The following is a 17,411-nucleotide window of genomic DNA, read 5'->3' as shown; positions in this document are numbered from 1 at the left end:
ATTGAATAGAAAACACTCGTGCGACCCATACCAGAATATTGCTCAAGTGTGTGGGACCCGTTCTAAAAAGGACTAACAGGGGATATTCAACGAAAAAGAGAAAGTCGGCACTTATGGTCTCTGGTTTGCTTGACCAACAGGAGTTCGTGACGGAGATGCTGATAAAACTGAACTGGCAGACACCTGAATGTGGAGCAAACTATTCCGAGAAAGTCTAGTTAGTAAGTGTCAAGAACTAGCTGTAAACTATGGATATGAATATACTACAACCCTCTACGTATCGGTCCCGTAGGAACAGCGTCCACTGAGACGTTTAAGGTAGCGTTCTTTCCTCACTCCATACATGAATGGAACTGGAAGACACCTTAATAACTGGTACAGTGGGAAGTAGCCTCTTTCGTGCACTTCACAGCATTTTGTACAGTATGGATGTAGACGCAGAATTATTGTAACAAAGAAAATTGTTTTCGTGTTTTAGGGCCACATATAGGCCTACTGGATGCGCATACATAGCGCTAGGGATGGAAAAAGAAGCTACGTGCAACTCATGTCACCTATACCGGATGAACTAGAACTCCAGCGACAAAATTTCAGAATTCGTTCAGGGATATTTTCTGGGTATCTTGGTGTAAAGAGCCATGGTCTCGGGTGGCGCGCTACGAAGTAAGAATGCAATTGTGACAAGAGTCTTTGTTACTAGAATTTGTTTATTTGAAAACACTTCCACAACAGTGAAAAATCCTGTAATATGCTATCACCAAAACGTAATAACACGAAAGGATGAGGTTATTCGTGGGCGCCTATGTAAAGAAAGAAATCTGCCGTTACGAAGTTGCCGTCGCTGCGGGAACGGCTGAGCATATCGCCGTCGTGACGTTTCTCCATAGTGTTTAGTGATCCTGTAGACGAAATGCATAGCAGCCGATTCTTCATGAGTAAGTCTGTCTATACGGTTGTGTGTCACTGTCAATCTTCAGTTAACACACCTGGTAAAACCAACCCGAGACTGTGTGTGAAATCTTATGGGACTTAACTGCTAAGGTCATCAGTCCCTAAGCCTACAGACTACTTAACCTAAATTATCCTAAGGACAAACACACACGCCCATACCCGAGGGAGGACTCGAACCTCCGCCGGGACCAGCCGGACTGGACCGAGCAGTACTAACTGCAAGCTTGAGGACCAAGAGTAAAGTAGGCCTTACTGTTGTCAACAGTAAGTACCACGAGTGAATGGAGTAACTTTGTCTCCAAAGAAGACAGACAACTTGCAACGGCAACAGTGTCATTGTTAACAAACGAGATGTAATTAGTGAGTCAGTAACGGACTACTGGAGACCACCCTCATACCAAAATAGTCGGGAAATATTCCTGGAGGACCTGCGAAATTTTGTCTCTATTCATGCAAAATAGCCTTTTATTGGAATGAAACACATTTTGTGCACATTACGTGTAACATATGCTGATCAACGAGAATAGACCATATTTTGTTTTAACGTATGCTTTGTCGAGTAGAAGAAATAAAACTTTTCTTATTAGTATTGTCAGTAGGCTGTTATATATAGGTTTTTATGTTGGTAACGCCACGTAGCACTCTGTAAGAAAATCACTGGCTGTGCTGTGTGCAGTCTGGGGCATTGTTGGAGTATTTCCTATTGTAGTGTTGGGCAGTTGGATGTGAACAGCGCACAGAGTTGCGCAGTTGGAGGTGAGCCGCCAGCAGTGGTGGATGTGGGGAGAGATATGGCGGAGTTTTGAGAGCGGATGTCTATCAGTAGTTAGTGTCTTCAGTAGTTGGAATCTTTCATTTAGCTGATAGTATTGGCGCTCGCTGTAATGCAGTAGTTCGAGTAACGAAGATTTTTGTGAGGTAAGTGATTCATAAAAGGCATAGGTTACTGTTAGTCAGGGTCATTCTGTTGTAGGGATTGCGTTGCGCTAAAAATATTGTGTGTCACTTTAGTATTGATCAGAATAGGTAAAGAGCGAAATGTCTGAGTACGTTCAGTTCTGCTCAGCTGTTTGAAAATCAAATAATGTAAGAGGTTTGTCAGCACAGTCATTCATAATTTTTCTAAGGGACGTTTCAGTATCGATAGAAAATAAAAAAGCCATAATAGCTTTCGATTGTAAAAATTTAGGCATTACAGTACTTGTTCGAGCATCTCCAGTCCTCTTCATCGGGACACCATGTAATAGCGGTCCGGTGCGGGTCCTCGGTCCTTCTATGGGTGAAAATTTCACTGAATGCAAATTTCACTGGGTGCAATTTACAGGACACAGCCATAGTATACTCGTATTGTTGTGTTAGTTATGAGAAGGCTTCGTACATTACCGTTGCAATGAGTAAGTGTATATCGTTTAACATCTGCCTTCTATAATTTTACGTTTTACTGCGCGTGTATTAATGGTTCAAATGGCTCTGAGCACTATGGGACTTAACTTCTCTGGTCATCAGTCCCCTAGAACTTAGAACTACTTAAACCTAACTAACCTAAGGACATCACACACATCCATGCCCGAGGCAGGATTCGAACCTGCGACCGTAGCAGTTTCGCGGTTCCGGACTGAGCGCCTTAACCGCCAGACCACCGCGGCCGGCTCCGCGTGTATTATGAAACATGTTATATTTCTCAAATACTTCATATTAATTATTCCATGCCAAGCGTCGTCATATTTTTAATTGTTTTTCTAGGTACACGTTCTTGAGTAGCTCGAACTTTGGCAACAGTTTCTCTAGATCGTGGGTACCCAGACCTTTTCTCTGACGGAACACTTTGAGAATCCTGATACTTTGACGCGACATATTGTTTATTCTGAAGCGTAACTAAATTTTTAAAAATTAGCAAAACATTTTGTTCATTGATTAGCTCAATTTCAAATCCTAAAAAATAACACAGTAATCATAATAAGATTTTTAAAAAATAGTTAACGTCGTCAAAATATCAAAAAAAGTTGCATTTTATTAATACTCTTTCACGGAGCTCTTACTCACTTCGTGCGGAATGTCAGTATTCCGAGGAACACAGTTACGGAAACTGCGTATAGACGTTCCTTGCAACTATTACGTGCTCCCTCCAAACAGAGACTAGAAGCGTCACAGATGGATGAAAGGTTAAAACAATAGGTAGACAAAAGTTAATCGAAAAGTTAGGTTTGAGGGAACAAGAAGGGCAAGCGTGAATCCTTGAATGGCTAGTATGAAAGTCTTATTGAAGAACATATACAGAAAACGTTAGAGGGTGTCAGTTGATAAAGACTGCATACCATGACGCTTAGTAATGACGCCATGACCCGAAAACATTAATATAAAAACGAGGACGTTAATGAGCAAATATGCCATTTTTGGTTTGGACCAACGAAGCCCATCATAAGGCGAAAAATGCTTTTCTTCAGCCATGTGAGTTTACATATTTGTATGGTGAGTGAGGGGGGGGGGGGGGGTGAGAGGGGGGGGGGAAGGTATTTGCACTTATGTGAAGACGACAGAAAAATTTCGAGCGTTGTATCAGAGGAATTGCAAAATAAAAGTAAAAACACACGGAGAACTGGGAAGTAGCAGCAAAACTTCGTCAGCGTCTCGGCTTCTTTCTGTGGGGCCATGCAAACAGCGTAGCCGAAGCTCGGTCTGTAAATGTGCTACCGTAAAAGGTAACTAACTAATAAAATTGAACAAAATGTCTGTATTTCGCAGTCCTATCTGCGTATTGCGAGATAATACTTCATGGCAGTCCGTGGTAGAAATACTCTAAGTTGTTGAGTCTTCATTGCAGACATATAGGCATCAGACTGAAGTATGGTTATTGACGATAAATGTGCAATGAAAACGAACCAGATTTTCGCAATATACAGGTGCGACTACTGTACCAGGTCATGAGCAAAAGTCTCGACTGAATCTTGTGAACATTGATGATAGAGTTTTCGCCTCGAAATATGAAATATGTGTGGGAATTGAAAATATAAAAAAAAATACAAACAGTATTCAAGAAATGTAGACGTTTCACTTCTCTTTGTGCCTCGTAATAGCATTGTGGATTTGTTTAAAAAAATATCAGTGATCTAGTGATCTTTAGAACGGTACGGCGTGTATTATGAATATGTGGGCCTACCTTTTTCTCCAACCTACGAACCGGTTCAGCCAACCCTCAGTAAGGAGGACATGGCAGTTTCACGTGGAATCAAACCGACTTTGCTACTTGGCACACTTCGCTTCACTTCCCTTAGACCTGTGCTAGTAAGAAGTCTTATGTCACAAATGGTTCAAATGGCTCTGAGCACTACGGGACTCAACTTCTGAGGTCATTAGTCCCCTAGAACTTAGAACTAGTTAAACCTAACTAACCTAAGGACATCACAAACATCCATTCCCGAGGCAGGATTCGAACCTGCGACCGTAGCGGTCTTGCGGTTCCAGACTGCAGCGCCTTTAACCGCACGGCTACTTCGGCCGGCCTTATGTCACAGTGCGAATCGATAGGGTCTACTTAAGCTCACAACTAGTACTTCTTTCTTTTGTCAAATGCTACAGCTTGTTGAATCATTTGTTCTGTTTTTTCATTCGCCGCTCTTTTTTCCCTCTTGTTCTGATCTTGATTATCTTGTGTGAACTTTTCTCGAGCGCCTTCTGGCTTCCACCTTTATCATCATGCCTCGAATATAGGCCTACTGTGCCCGTGCGAAAGACAGTGTAGCTAACCACGTGTCTTAAAAATTTCTTGTATTTTTATTGCTCGAATTACGCTTCTCTCTTTCCACACTTCTCGCAGTACTTCGATGATGATGTTGATGATGATGATGTTTGGTTTGTGGGGCGTTCAACTGCGTGGTATCAGCGCCCGTACAAATTCCCTACCTTTTCTCAGTCCAAACTCGCCACTTTCATGAATGATGATGAAATGATGAGGACAACACAAACACCCAGTCATGTCGAGACCGATGCTGTGCTTCGAGATTTGTTTATCTTTCCATCTAGCTTCTTGTGGTCTTTGTGCCACAAGAAAATTGCCCTCCTCTCTTGAACAATCTCCTCTTGTTTCCCCATGGTGATCTGTTCCATTCACACATATCTGTAGTTCATACAGATGACTGTGTGAAGAATTTCTGTATGTCTATGCATCCACACAAATTCGTACGTCATACAAGGGACTGTGTTTCCGTACGTCTGTGTTGGTATGTTTGCTTCTTAGCATTTTTTTTCTTAATCATAAATGCAGGTTTTCTAGTACTATTCATCTCTACGCTTCTGTTAAACATCTGTTATCGTATGAACTTACGCCGTCGAGATAACAGAACAGCTTATTTTGTTAATTTTAGAGTCATCAGTATTTACGGGTACGTTCAAAATGGTTTCTTTCATCCATTTCCCAATTAGTATTTTTTTTAGTTTTGTTCGTATTTACTTTTAGTTTTCTCTTTTCTAGGACACCGGATATTATCTACAACATTTTATTAATATCCTTTTCTGATTTTGCAACAATTACGTTGTAATAAGCAAATATGACGCGGTACAACTCGTCATTTTTTACTTTCATTAATTTTGTTTTCTCTTTCATGATTCGTTTGGTGTCTTCCGTGTATATATTAAATGGGTATAGGGACAATGGATCTCTTTGAGTTTTAGGTTTCTTTTAATTTTAGTTACCTGTTCTACTCCTTTGATATTTCATATTAAATTTCGTGCTTTAACTTTTGAAGAGTTTACAAATTATTTTTTCTCTCTTTCAGTGCGTCACAATTATCTTTATAGGGCTGAGCAGGTTCCCTAATTCAGAGCAATGCAGATAAATCCATTTGTCCATTTGTAGTCTTACTTTTTCAGTTGCATTCATAATCACCACTAGAACTGTCCTATGTAAGTGACGTACCACCACTGACAACAGAGGTCAGACAACAGCGAAGCTGAAGAATAGCTGATATAGAACAAGGCCTTGGGGCAAGTGACAACCCTTGTCGAATCTCACACATAACTGGAGCCGAATTAGTACAAATGTTGAAAATATTGCACCTCATATCCGCGACCAAATGTGAGTCAGGATACAGCGTATCATTTTCCTGGCCACCCATGTGCGCTACTGTAATCTTTTCCGCCTGTTTCCGGTTGCAGGGGGAAGGGAGTTTCGTTTAGCCTGAAGATTACGAACCGGTCTTTCACCAATCTTACTAAATGGGCGGTGGTCGTAGCCGACTAGGCTGATTTTAAGGACGAGAGATTTCCCTGCGACGGTTCATCTTTACCGAACCCCTTTGCAGAGAAATTTACTAAGTCCAGCGGAGAAATAGCACCGTACAGAAGCCCTAAAAGTGCGAGCGGGGAATAGCCAATGAATGCCGACATTCTGTTTCTGTCTCTGTTGGTCTGAGATGCCTCAATCTTGAATAATTTACTGGAGCTGTTTGGTGTTCGTGGAATCGTGGTGTCGGACAAAAGGTCTCGCAATCGTACGTGTTCCCTCTGGGTCTGGGCTAAAGTGTGGTAACCCTCAATGATCGACCCTGATATTTTTCCAGTTCGAAAAGTCCACAACAATCGAAAGTACGTTCCCGTGACGTAGCATGGCATTCTGCTGAGGCATTTTCTAGTCTTCGAGACGAGTGCTGCCTTTCATTGAACGTGAAGGTGCCCTGTTAGTAGACCACTTGAATCAAATAGCGGAGTCTGTACCTAGATGGACTGTGGCGTTCCATTGAACGAGACCAACTTGTCTAGGTATAATTGAAGCAAAAACATTACATGTGTTTCCTTTGAATTTTGAGAGTTGTGCTTTCCCAATTATTGGCGTTGGACTGTATTTCTGGTTTTTCATGTGGAGATTATCGCTGGAAGTTAATAGGAGCCAGGTGGACCCGGTGTATTGAAATGCGGTAGTCAACAGGGCCAACTTTTCGCTGTAACCGATCACGATTCACCTCAAGTATCGTGATTCTGGTTATGTTTCGAGTTTGTTTCCGCTGCGAGTCACAAGCCAGCTTTGATGAGTGTCATTAATGGAAAATGGTGGACTTTGCTTTCAGTTGTGCTGTGAGTGTTTGAACCTTGTATGTGTGTGAGCAATTGGGCGTCGATGTTGCGTTCCCTAGTCAATCCCACCGTCACTGAACAATGATGATGACTAGCACTTTCTTTTTACGCAACCATAGCGGAAGCAGTTTATACATGCAAAGTTTTTCTGAAGCCGAGGAGTGCGCGTTTGCTTGTGAATAAAACTCGACTTGGAATCAACTTATTCCGTTAAACTTTTCCCCAGTGTGAATATCTGACATCTGTTGTGGTTATAAACATCGTGTACCCTGTAAGAGAAAGATACTAGGAAGCAGTTAGCAAAGTTCAATACGCGATCGGTCGATATGAAGTATGTAAGTTAAATTTCAGTTGTGCAGTTTCTTAATGATAGAATACAGGTCTAAATTCAATTGATGTGCTTGTGATTTGGCATTCAGAGGAAGCTAGAAATTGACAAGTACTGTTTTGTTCGATAAGAAGCTCGCGTCTACGAAAAGTCAAAGTTATGTGGCAGAAAAGCATCCCACTGAAGAGCCAATTAACAATATTTCTGACATTTTTGTAGTCAGTAGACAGTGAGTGCCTTCTCGTATGAACTGTCAGTAATGTCTGTGTTCCAGTGCAGTGGTTATAAACTTTCTGTGGGTTGTTAGACAGTCACAGGGACTATAATAATCGACTTCGGTATAGTGAGAAATTCCGTCTCGCGAGTGAAAGTGAGGCTGGTGATGTTTATTTGAATTGACTGGATAGTGTCACAGTGCAGATATTTATTCCGGGTTCTTTAACGAAGGTTTCAGATTAAAAATGAACGGCAGTAAGTCGCGTAATTTGTCTCGTGCGCTGCAAATCGCTGAGAGTGCATGGCTTGTGGCCACGACCTCATGAGTGTTTTCACGGGACACCAGAGAAACTCCGAGGAACGTTAAAAGGACGCATGACTATAAAACGCGAAATGGGTAATAAAACTACATCCTATATCTTCTTCTTTCTTCTTTACGTTTTGGCCATCTGAGGACCTCGTTATTTCGCGTCAACTAAGTTGTTTCTGGTATTTTCCTTGTCCACTATTCTTCCACTCTCATATTTTCCAACCTTTTTCGCTCTTCTGTCCATGATGAATTTGTTCTCGATCTAGCTCTGTCCTCGAAACCCGTGAAAGCTTGAATTTTTATTTAAGAATCACCTAGGGTTCCTGCATCCCCATTTCTTCCACGTCTCTTTGTACCTTTTGGATCCAGTGTACTTTGGTTCTCTTGTTGAGAAGAAACTATATTATTTGCTTTGTTAACCTCCCCCGGTGCATTCTAAGGGTGTGTCCGAAGAACATGTTCCGTCTTTTCCCGGTGACTTCAGCAATTCTCTCAACTTTGGTATAAAATTTTCGGTTCGCTCGTCTTCCAAACTGGCCATCTTCTGTTCCTCCTGTGAATCTTCCATTACACCACTTCTAGACTGTTAAGTACTCCTGTTCGTACTAGGTTAGGAGTTTCTGCTGCGCATAAGGCTGCAGGGCGCATCATTGTCTGGTAATGTCTCAGTTTTTCATTGATCGAAATGTTCCTGCTGTTGTAGATGTTCATAGTTCGTATGCTAAACTCATCTTGTTTATAAGAGCTCCCATTGCTTCCTTTCCTGTCTGATTAGGTGTTATTCATTCTACCGAGTATTTAAATCTCTTTACCCTCTGAATTTTCTCTCCTGCTATTGTCAACGATCTAGGAGCTGCCTTGATGATTTTCATATACTGCGTCTTCTCGATAGAGATCGGTAGGCCTGCCTTAGCCACTTGTCCCTGTATTTGCGTTGTTTGATTAACCGCGTCTTCTAATGATTCCGACAATATCACAATATCGTCTGCGAATGCTAGTGGTCTACAATTACTGCTTTTCTCTTGCTCCCCAGTCGTATTCCACCCACTCCTTTCATTTCTGGTCGCCATTGCCTGATCACTTGAACGAAAGTACTACCTGTTTCAAATGGCTCAATGGCTCTGAGCACTATGGGACTTAACATCTGAGGTCATCAGTCCCCCTGTCCGCCCCAGTAGCTGAGTGGTCAGCGTGACGGATTGCCGTCCTCTGGGCCCGGGTTCGATTCCCGGCTGGGTCGGAGATTTTCTCCGCTCAGGGACTGGGTGTTGTGTTGTGTTCATCATCATTCCATCCCCATCCGGCGTGCAGGTCGCCCAATGTGGCGCCGAATGTAATAAGGCCTGCGATATGGCGGCCGGACCTGCCCCGCGAGGGGCCTCCCGGCCAATGACGCCAAACGCTCATCATCATCATCATCATCAGTCCCCCTAGACTTAGAACTACTTAAACCTAACTAACCTAAGGACATCACACACATCCATGCCCGAGGCAGGATTCGAACCTGCGACAGCAGCAGCAGCGCGGTTCCGGACTGAAGCGTCTAGAACCGCTCTTCACTACCTCTTTCATCCCGGTTTTAAGCTTGAAGTATGTTTACGTGTACGAAGACGCACATCGGGCAAAAAATTAGTCACCTCGGGAATACATCACTCTCATATCGTGTAACAGCACCTCTACCCTTGATAAAGTCCTCTGAAATGGACCTTGGGCGATGTATTTCTTAAGGTCTATGTAATCAGGTCAGTTGACGAACCATCATTCATAGTGTCACAATTCGATTGGTCCGATCTTAATCCCAAAAATGTCAGAGACTATTTGAAACAGCGGTTGAAATACAGCAATCAACATCGTCTCAGTTTGGTAGATTTGCAGGATCTAATTATCAATGAATAGCCCATCCAGATGTGACATACATAAGTAAACTTGGCATACCATCTGCCTCGCCGATCAGAGGCCTTTATCAAGGGCTGTTACGCGATATTAGAGTGATGTCTTCCCGAGGTCACTAATTTTCTGTCCGATGCGCTTCTTTGTATATGTAAACATTTGTAACATTTCCTAATTTGTATTTTTTTGGTTGTAAGTAATGTAAATTATCTAGAAGATAGAAACTTTGCTACTGTAAAGAGAAATGCTAACGCCCAAAGATTGATTTATCGAATATAAACTGAATTCTGCGCTAATGTAGCAGCAAAGACAAGTGAATAGAGATAGCGGTTCGTAGTAACCAAGGAGGTTAGAATAAAAGGGAGATGAGGTTATTTATGTCGACCACAGATATCAGTTGAGTCCTGTCCGCCATCTTGTTGAGTCTTAGGAGTCTGCCTTGTAGTTAAAATCCTGTGTTAAACATACCCTCTTAGCGTCAGTGCGCTGAATTGACAGTCAGTTCTCAGTATGCACTTTTAAACAATATACTTTCGTGGATGAATACTCATCTTTAGACAGTTCGAAACTTAATTTTTAACGCATATTCTCACTCGTCGAACGTGGTGTACACCCTGGCAAAACAGCTGAACGTTTTATTTCTGTTTTAAGTGAGATCGAAGAGCAGAAGCGCTGTGCAACATTGCGCTAAGACTCACCAGTATACCGGAGGTAGGCTTCACATTATCGGCGTAAGGGCGTCTCTCTATATTCCAACCTTCTTGGTAGTAACATTGAATGAGATCTATTTTACAGATATCAGTAAATCGGTAAAACATTTTTGTAAAATATTTGACGAAAGTGTGCAAGAACCAGTTTCGGAAAGTGTAATCTCTAAGTTACTGTACTGAGAATACGATCGAATGAAGCCCAAACCTGGCTCGTGGTTAGAAAGTTTTTGTTACGGGAAAAATTTCACGAGCGCAGGCAGAAATTGCAGAGGTAGGCCTATTATCGTATTTGCAGACGATTCAGTGGAGGTGGTGAACTTAATTTTTGTATAAAACCGTGGCGGTGTCTTCGATCGTTAGAGACAGACATTACGCAAATCATTCATTTTAATAAGGCCCTACATAATTTCTAAACTATTGTCCTGCAAGTTCACTTACGCATTTCAGGGCAACGTATTCGGTCGTGTAGAAGAGGTATGAACATCTAAAATTGATGACATTTAATAATACTGAACTTGTCAAACGCCATTCCACCACATTGTTGAGCGACGGAGCTGTATCAGCGGAAGATATCAACAGAGAGAGATCCTACGCAACTAGCGCTGTTCTATGTAAGGTAAGATCTTTGACCCAGCTTCACTTTAATCTACGTTGTCTCCTCCCCACCCCTGTGCAATTAAACAATGGAGCCCAACTTGCGCTTCGCTGACGTGGCATCCTAAAAGCCATGGATCAAACCAGTTAGATGCAATATTTCTCGATTTCCGAAAAGCATTTTACACAGTACCACATCGACTCTTATTATCAAAAGTCCGATCGTATGGCATTTCAAGCTACACACGTAGAAGTAACTACAGGTTTGCCCCAGGGTAATGTGTTGCGACCCTTGCTGTTAATGTTGTATATGTAATGACCTTGCAGGCAATATTAATAGTAACCTTCCGCGCGGGGTAGCCGCGTGGTCTAGGCCTTGCCACGGTTCGCGTGGTTCCTTCCGTCGGAGGTTCTATCCTCCCTCAGGCGTGTGTGTGTGTGTGTGTGTGTGTGTGTGTGTGTGTGTGTGTGTGTGTTGTCCGTAGCATAAGTTAGTTTAAGTTAGATTAAGTAATGTGTAAGCCTAGGGACCGATGACATCAGTAGTTTGGTCCCATAAGAACTTACCACAAAAAAATAGTAACCTCAGACACTTCGCTGATGGTTCCTCTGTCTATATTGAAGTACTGTCTGAAAAAAGGCACAAATTTTCAGTCAGATCTTGTTAAGATTTCAAACTGAGGAGAGATTACTTGCTCAAAATGATCAAAGGGGTAAAATTCTGCACTTCACAAAACGAGTCACAGCTGGAAACTTTCAACTCGTGCAATAATCTGGTTGTAATACTTGGTAAGGACATGAAATGAAAGGATCACAATAGGCTCATCGAAGGTAAAGTAGACGGCAGATTTCGGTTTGTTGCTAGGTGGTCTAAAAACAAGACTGTTTGCAAATCATTCGTGTGACCCATCCTAGCATATTGCTCAAGTGTGCGGAATCCGTAGCAAACAGGTCTAACAGCGGATATTGATGCTGCACGGAGAACGGCGGTACGAATAGTCACAGGTCTGCTTGGCCCGTGGGAGAGTGTCACAGAGGTTCTGATGAAACTGAACAGGCAGACACTTGAACACAGACGCGAACTATAGCGAGAAAGTCTACTTACAAGGACAGTGTTTAAATGATGATTCTCCGAATACACTGCAGCCTCCTACGTATCGTTCCCGTAGGGATCGTGAGGGAAGTTACTTACAGCACGCATAGAGACATTTAAACAGTCATTCTTCCTACGCTCCCTACATGAATTGAATAGGAAGAAGGCCTAATGATGTTACAATGGAAAGTACCGTCTCCTATGCACTTCACAATGGTCTCCAGAGTACAGATGAAGATATAGCAGATGTAGCAGAATAGGACTTCCTGAAGAATACCGGACATCCACAATTGTACTGCGGTATATACACTATGTGATCAAAAGTATCCGGACACACCCAAAAACATACGTTTTTCGTATTAGGTGCATTGTGCTGCCACCTACTGCCAGGTACTCCATATCACCGAACTCAGTAGTCATTAGGCATCATGAGAGAGCAGAATGGGGAGCTCCGTGAAACTCAAGGACTTCCGTGGTCAGGTGACTGGGTGTCACTTGTGTCATACGCATGTACGCGAGGTTTCCACACTCCTAAACATCCCTAGGTCCACTGTTTCCAATGTGTTAGTGAAGTGGAAACGTGAAGGGACGCGTACAGCACGAAAGCGTAGCCTACAGGCCGACCTCATCTGTTGACTGACAGAGCCTGCCAACACTTAAAGAGGGTCGTAATGTGTAATAGGCAGACGTCTATCCACACCATCACACAGGAATTCCAAACTGCATCAAGATCCACTCCAAGTACTATGACAGGCGGGAGGTGAGAAAAATTGGAATTTCATGGTCGAGCGGCTGCTCATAAGCTACACATCATGCCGGTAAATGCCAAACGACGCATCGTTTGGTGTAAGGAGCATAAACATTGAACGATTGAACAGTGGAAAAATGTTGTGTGGAGTGACGAATCACGGTACACAATGTGGCGATCCGATGGTAGGGTGTGGGTGTGGCGAATGCCCGGTGAACGTCATCTGCCAGCGTGTGTAGTGCCAACAGTAAAATTCGGAGGCGGTGGTGTTACGGCGTGGTCGTGTTCTTCATGGAGGGGGCTTGCGCCCCTTACTGATTTGCAAGGCACTATCACAGCACGGGTCTACATTGAGTTTTTAAGCACCTTCTTGCTTTCCACAGTTGAAGAGTAATTCGGGGATAGCGATTGCATCTTTCAACACGATCGAGCACCTGTTCATAATGCACGGCCTGTGGCGGAGTGGTTACACGACAATAACATCCCTGTAAATGACTGGCCTGCACAGAGTCCTGACCTGAATCCTATAGAACACCTTTGGAATGTTTTGGAACGCCAACTTCGTCCCAGGTTTCACCGACCGACATCGATACCTCTCCTCAGTGTAGCATTCCTTGAAGAATGGGCTGTTTTTCCCTAAGAGACCTTCCAGCACCTGATCGAACGTATGCCTGCGAGAGTGGAAGCTGTCATCAAGGCTTAATTCCCGCATTACCGATGGAGGGCGCCACGAACTTGTAAGTCATTTTCAGCCAGGTGTCCGGATACTTCTGATCACATAGTGTACGTGAAGAAAGAACCACACGAAATAGAAAGTGGACCGGAAACTGTTAAAAACCTGAACTAACTTGTTCGCCAAAAAGGTAGAGATGTAACGTATACACTGAGATGATAGTATGAGGTGCGTTCAGTAAGTAATGCAACACATTTTTTCCTCGGCCAGTTTCGGTCGAAAAACAGCAGAATTCGTTGTGGGACGTCGTGAAATATTGCCCCTTCTGTCCCTGTGGTTCCATGAAGTCCCGACAGATAGCGGCGCTGCTCGTAACCCTTCAAAATGGCGTCCGTAACGGCGGTGCGTTCCAAGCAAACGGCTGTCATTGAGTTTCTTTTTGCGGAAAAGCAGAGCATCGCAGATATTCATAGGTGCTTGCAGCAATGTCTACGGAAACCTGGCAGTGAACGAAATCACGTCGAGTTGGTGGGCGAGGCGTCTGACATAATCGCAAACGTTTCCGATCTCCCGCGTGGCGGCCCTCAGCAAATTGAAGAAAACGACTTCAGTGTGTTCGTCGCGACAAAGATCCAGACGAACTTCTCCATGACAACGCAAGGCCTCACACAAGTTTGTGCATCTGAGAGAAGCTCACGAAACCTCACTGGACTGTTCTTCCTGATCCATCCTACAACCCGCATCTCGCAACTTCCGACTTCCATCTGTTTGATCCGATGAAGGATGCACCCGCGGGAAGCAGTACGTGGATATTTGGGAAGTCATTAGTACAGCAAGACGTTGGCTCAGACGTCGACCAGTAGAGTGGTACCAAGTGAGCATACAGGCTCTGCCATTAAGGTGGCGTAAGCCCGTCGCATTGTACAGAGATTATGTTGAAGAGTGTGATTTTATAGCCAAAGGATAGGGAAGAATATGGTGTATTGGAATAATGAATAAAACAAATCACCTAAAAAAAAGACACTACATTACGTATTGAACACCCCTCATAATAATACAGCCAAACGATAAAAAATCTTATTACTGTAGTTTTTAGCATGTTGAGCCCTAATATGATAACAAATTAGCCTACCACCCTCAATGGTTTTACAGTTAATACTCCAAAATTTAAAAAGTGAGTTTTTACTATTTTAATGATGTGTCTTTCATATGAAGCGCTAATTTAATCAACATGATTGGGATAGTAGGGCAATGGATCCACATGTTTCCGGAATGAACTGGCCTGTGAGAATGTCTTTGAAGCCTGCAGAGAAGAACATTTTGGGCTATAGCCTCGTTACACCGAGAAGAATTCCATTACTCCCTCTACATAATAAGTTGGACCTAACGAAAGCCTTACGCTAATACAGAGAGTGTTTCAAGCATCTGTGCGTGAAGTTTACTCGTCTAAAAGGTAAAGCTGTCATCAACACTAAAGCTGTTTTGGAAATTTGTGGTAAGGTCTTATGTGACCAAACTGCTGAGGTCATCATCGGTCGCTAAGCTTACACACTACTTAAACTAATTTACGCTAAGGACGACACACACACACCCATGCCTGAGGGAGGACTCGAACCTCCGACGGGGGGAGCCGCGCGGACCGTGACAAGACGCCAAAGATCATGCGGCTACCCCGCGCGGCGAAAGTTGGTTTGAACGTAACAGTGCTTTGCGTGACTTGGTCCTGCTCGAGACCGTATGCCGTTGTCTTCCTGCCACATTTGGATCGAACTGCCCACCCAGCTACAAGACGACCTACATCTTAACGTTACCCCCGAATCGGGTGCAATTCATACTTTCCACTGTAATGAAAATTGCCTGAGGGGCAATATGTGTTGAAATGGACGCGAGATTGGTAGGCGACGTGTTTGTTGGCGTGAAATGTTTTCGATTACAAGTTCAATCGTAAATGACTCTGAATGGGATGAGGGCTTAAGGTTGTAACTAAATTCTTAGGAAAGAAAATGGACACTTGTGATATTTATGTCGTAGCCAAAATACTGGGAATATTGAAGAAATTACGCTGAACAGTCACCTTCATCTTTTTCCCTGAAAATTTGGCTGACGTCTTTAAGAATCATAGAACATATTTTGTGTTCAGACATAATGACCTTCTCAGAGTCTTGAGACTCTGAGAAGCTCATCTGCAGAAACAGCGGTCATGCGAAACACAGCTGGCCCTCTTTGTGCATGATATACAACAGGCTCTAGATACCGCCTCCCGGGTTGATGCCATATTTCGCGACTTTCGAAAGGCGTTCGACTCGGTTCCGCACCGTCGCTTGCTACAAAAAGTGCGCGCTTACGGTCTATCCAGTGACATATGCGGTTGGATAGAAAGTTTTCTAACAGAAAGGCAGCAGTATGTCGTCCTGAACGGGGTAACTTCAACAGAAACAAGAGTAACTTCAGGTGTGCCCCAGGGTAGGGTAATACGTAATCTGCTTTTTGCGATTTACATAAACTATCTGGTTGATGCAATTGACAGTGGCATTAGAATGTTTGCCGATGGTGCTGTAGTCTACAGGAATGTAGTATCACACGAAAGTTGTGAACAAATCAATGAGGATTTGCAGAAAATAAATGCGTGGTATAATGACTGGTAGTTATCTCTCAATATTTGTAAGTGTAACCTACTGCTTATAACAAGGCGAAATTCCCCATTAATGTATGGGTACAAAATAAATGATCAGTCTTTGAAAGCGGTAACATCCGTCAAGTATCTGAGTGTGACTATTCGAAATGATCTCAAATGGAATGATCAGATTACACAAGCAACGGGTAAGGCGAACACTAGATTGCGGTTTATTGGTAGAATCCTGAAGCGACGCAGTCCTTCAACAAAGGAAATAGCTTACAATACGTTAGTTCGTCCAGTGTTAAGAGTATTGTTCGTCTGTGTGGGACCCTTACCAGTTAAATCTGATTCAAGAAATTGAGAGGGTTCAAAGAAGAGCGGCAAGATTCGTAACGTACATTTAGCCATCGCGAGAGCGTTACAAATCTCATAGAATGTTTGGAGTGGGACACACTTGCAGATAGACGACGCGCTAAACAGAAGCGGCTGCTCACTAAATTCCGAAATCCAATCTTCACCGAGTATGTAGAGCATATATTATTACCACCAACTTTCATATGGAGTAATGATCATCATTCAAAGGTAACGGAAATAAGAGCTCGTACTGAGGCGTTCAGACAGTCGTTTTCCCTCGTGCGATCCGCGAGTGGAACAGAGGGGGTTCAAATGGTTCAAATGGCTCTGAGCACTATGGGACTCAACTGCTCTGGTCATAAGTCCCTTAGAACTTAGAACTACTTAAACCTAACTAACCGAAGGATATCACACACATCCATGCTCGAGGCAGGATTCGAACCTGCGACCGTAGCGGTCTTGCGGTTCCAGACTGTAGCGCCTTTAACCGCTCGGCCACTCCGGCCGGCAACAGAGGGGGGGAAATATGACTTTGGCGCGAATTGTGCCCTCCGCCACACACCGCTTGGTGGCTGGCGGAGTACATATGTAGATGTAGAAAGAAAGCATGAACATTTTCCTCGAGTCGTCTGTGATTTAAGAGCTGATCGGGACCGACAGAATACCAATATGATAGGAGACTACCGTTCGTCACTCCATTGATATACAGAACGGGTAATTCATCGGAGAGGACGTTTCACAGTTCCTATTACAGCTTGTAGGGGTTGCAGAGGAGGATTAGAAGATAAAATTTTGACCTGAAATCCGTGCCCGAAAATGTGCCGCTTGGGATGTAGAACACGTTTCAACATTCGATGACTT

Source organism: Schistocerca americana, chromosome 4 (genome assembly GCF_021461395.2).
Source record: "Schistocerca americana isolate TAMUIC-IGC-003095 chromosome 4, iqSchAmer2.1, whole genome shotgun sequence".
NCBI classification, from domain to species: Eukaryota; Metazoa; Arthropoda; class Insecta; order Orthoptera; family Acrididae; genus Schistocerca; species Schistocerca americana.
This window is presented reverse-complemented; position numbering follows the sequence as displayed.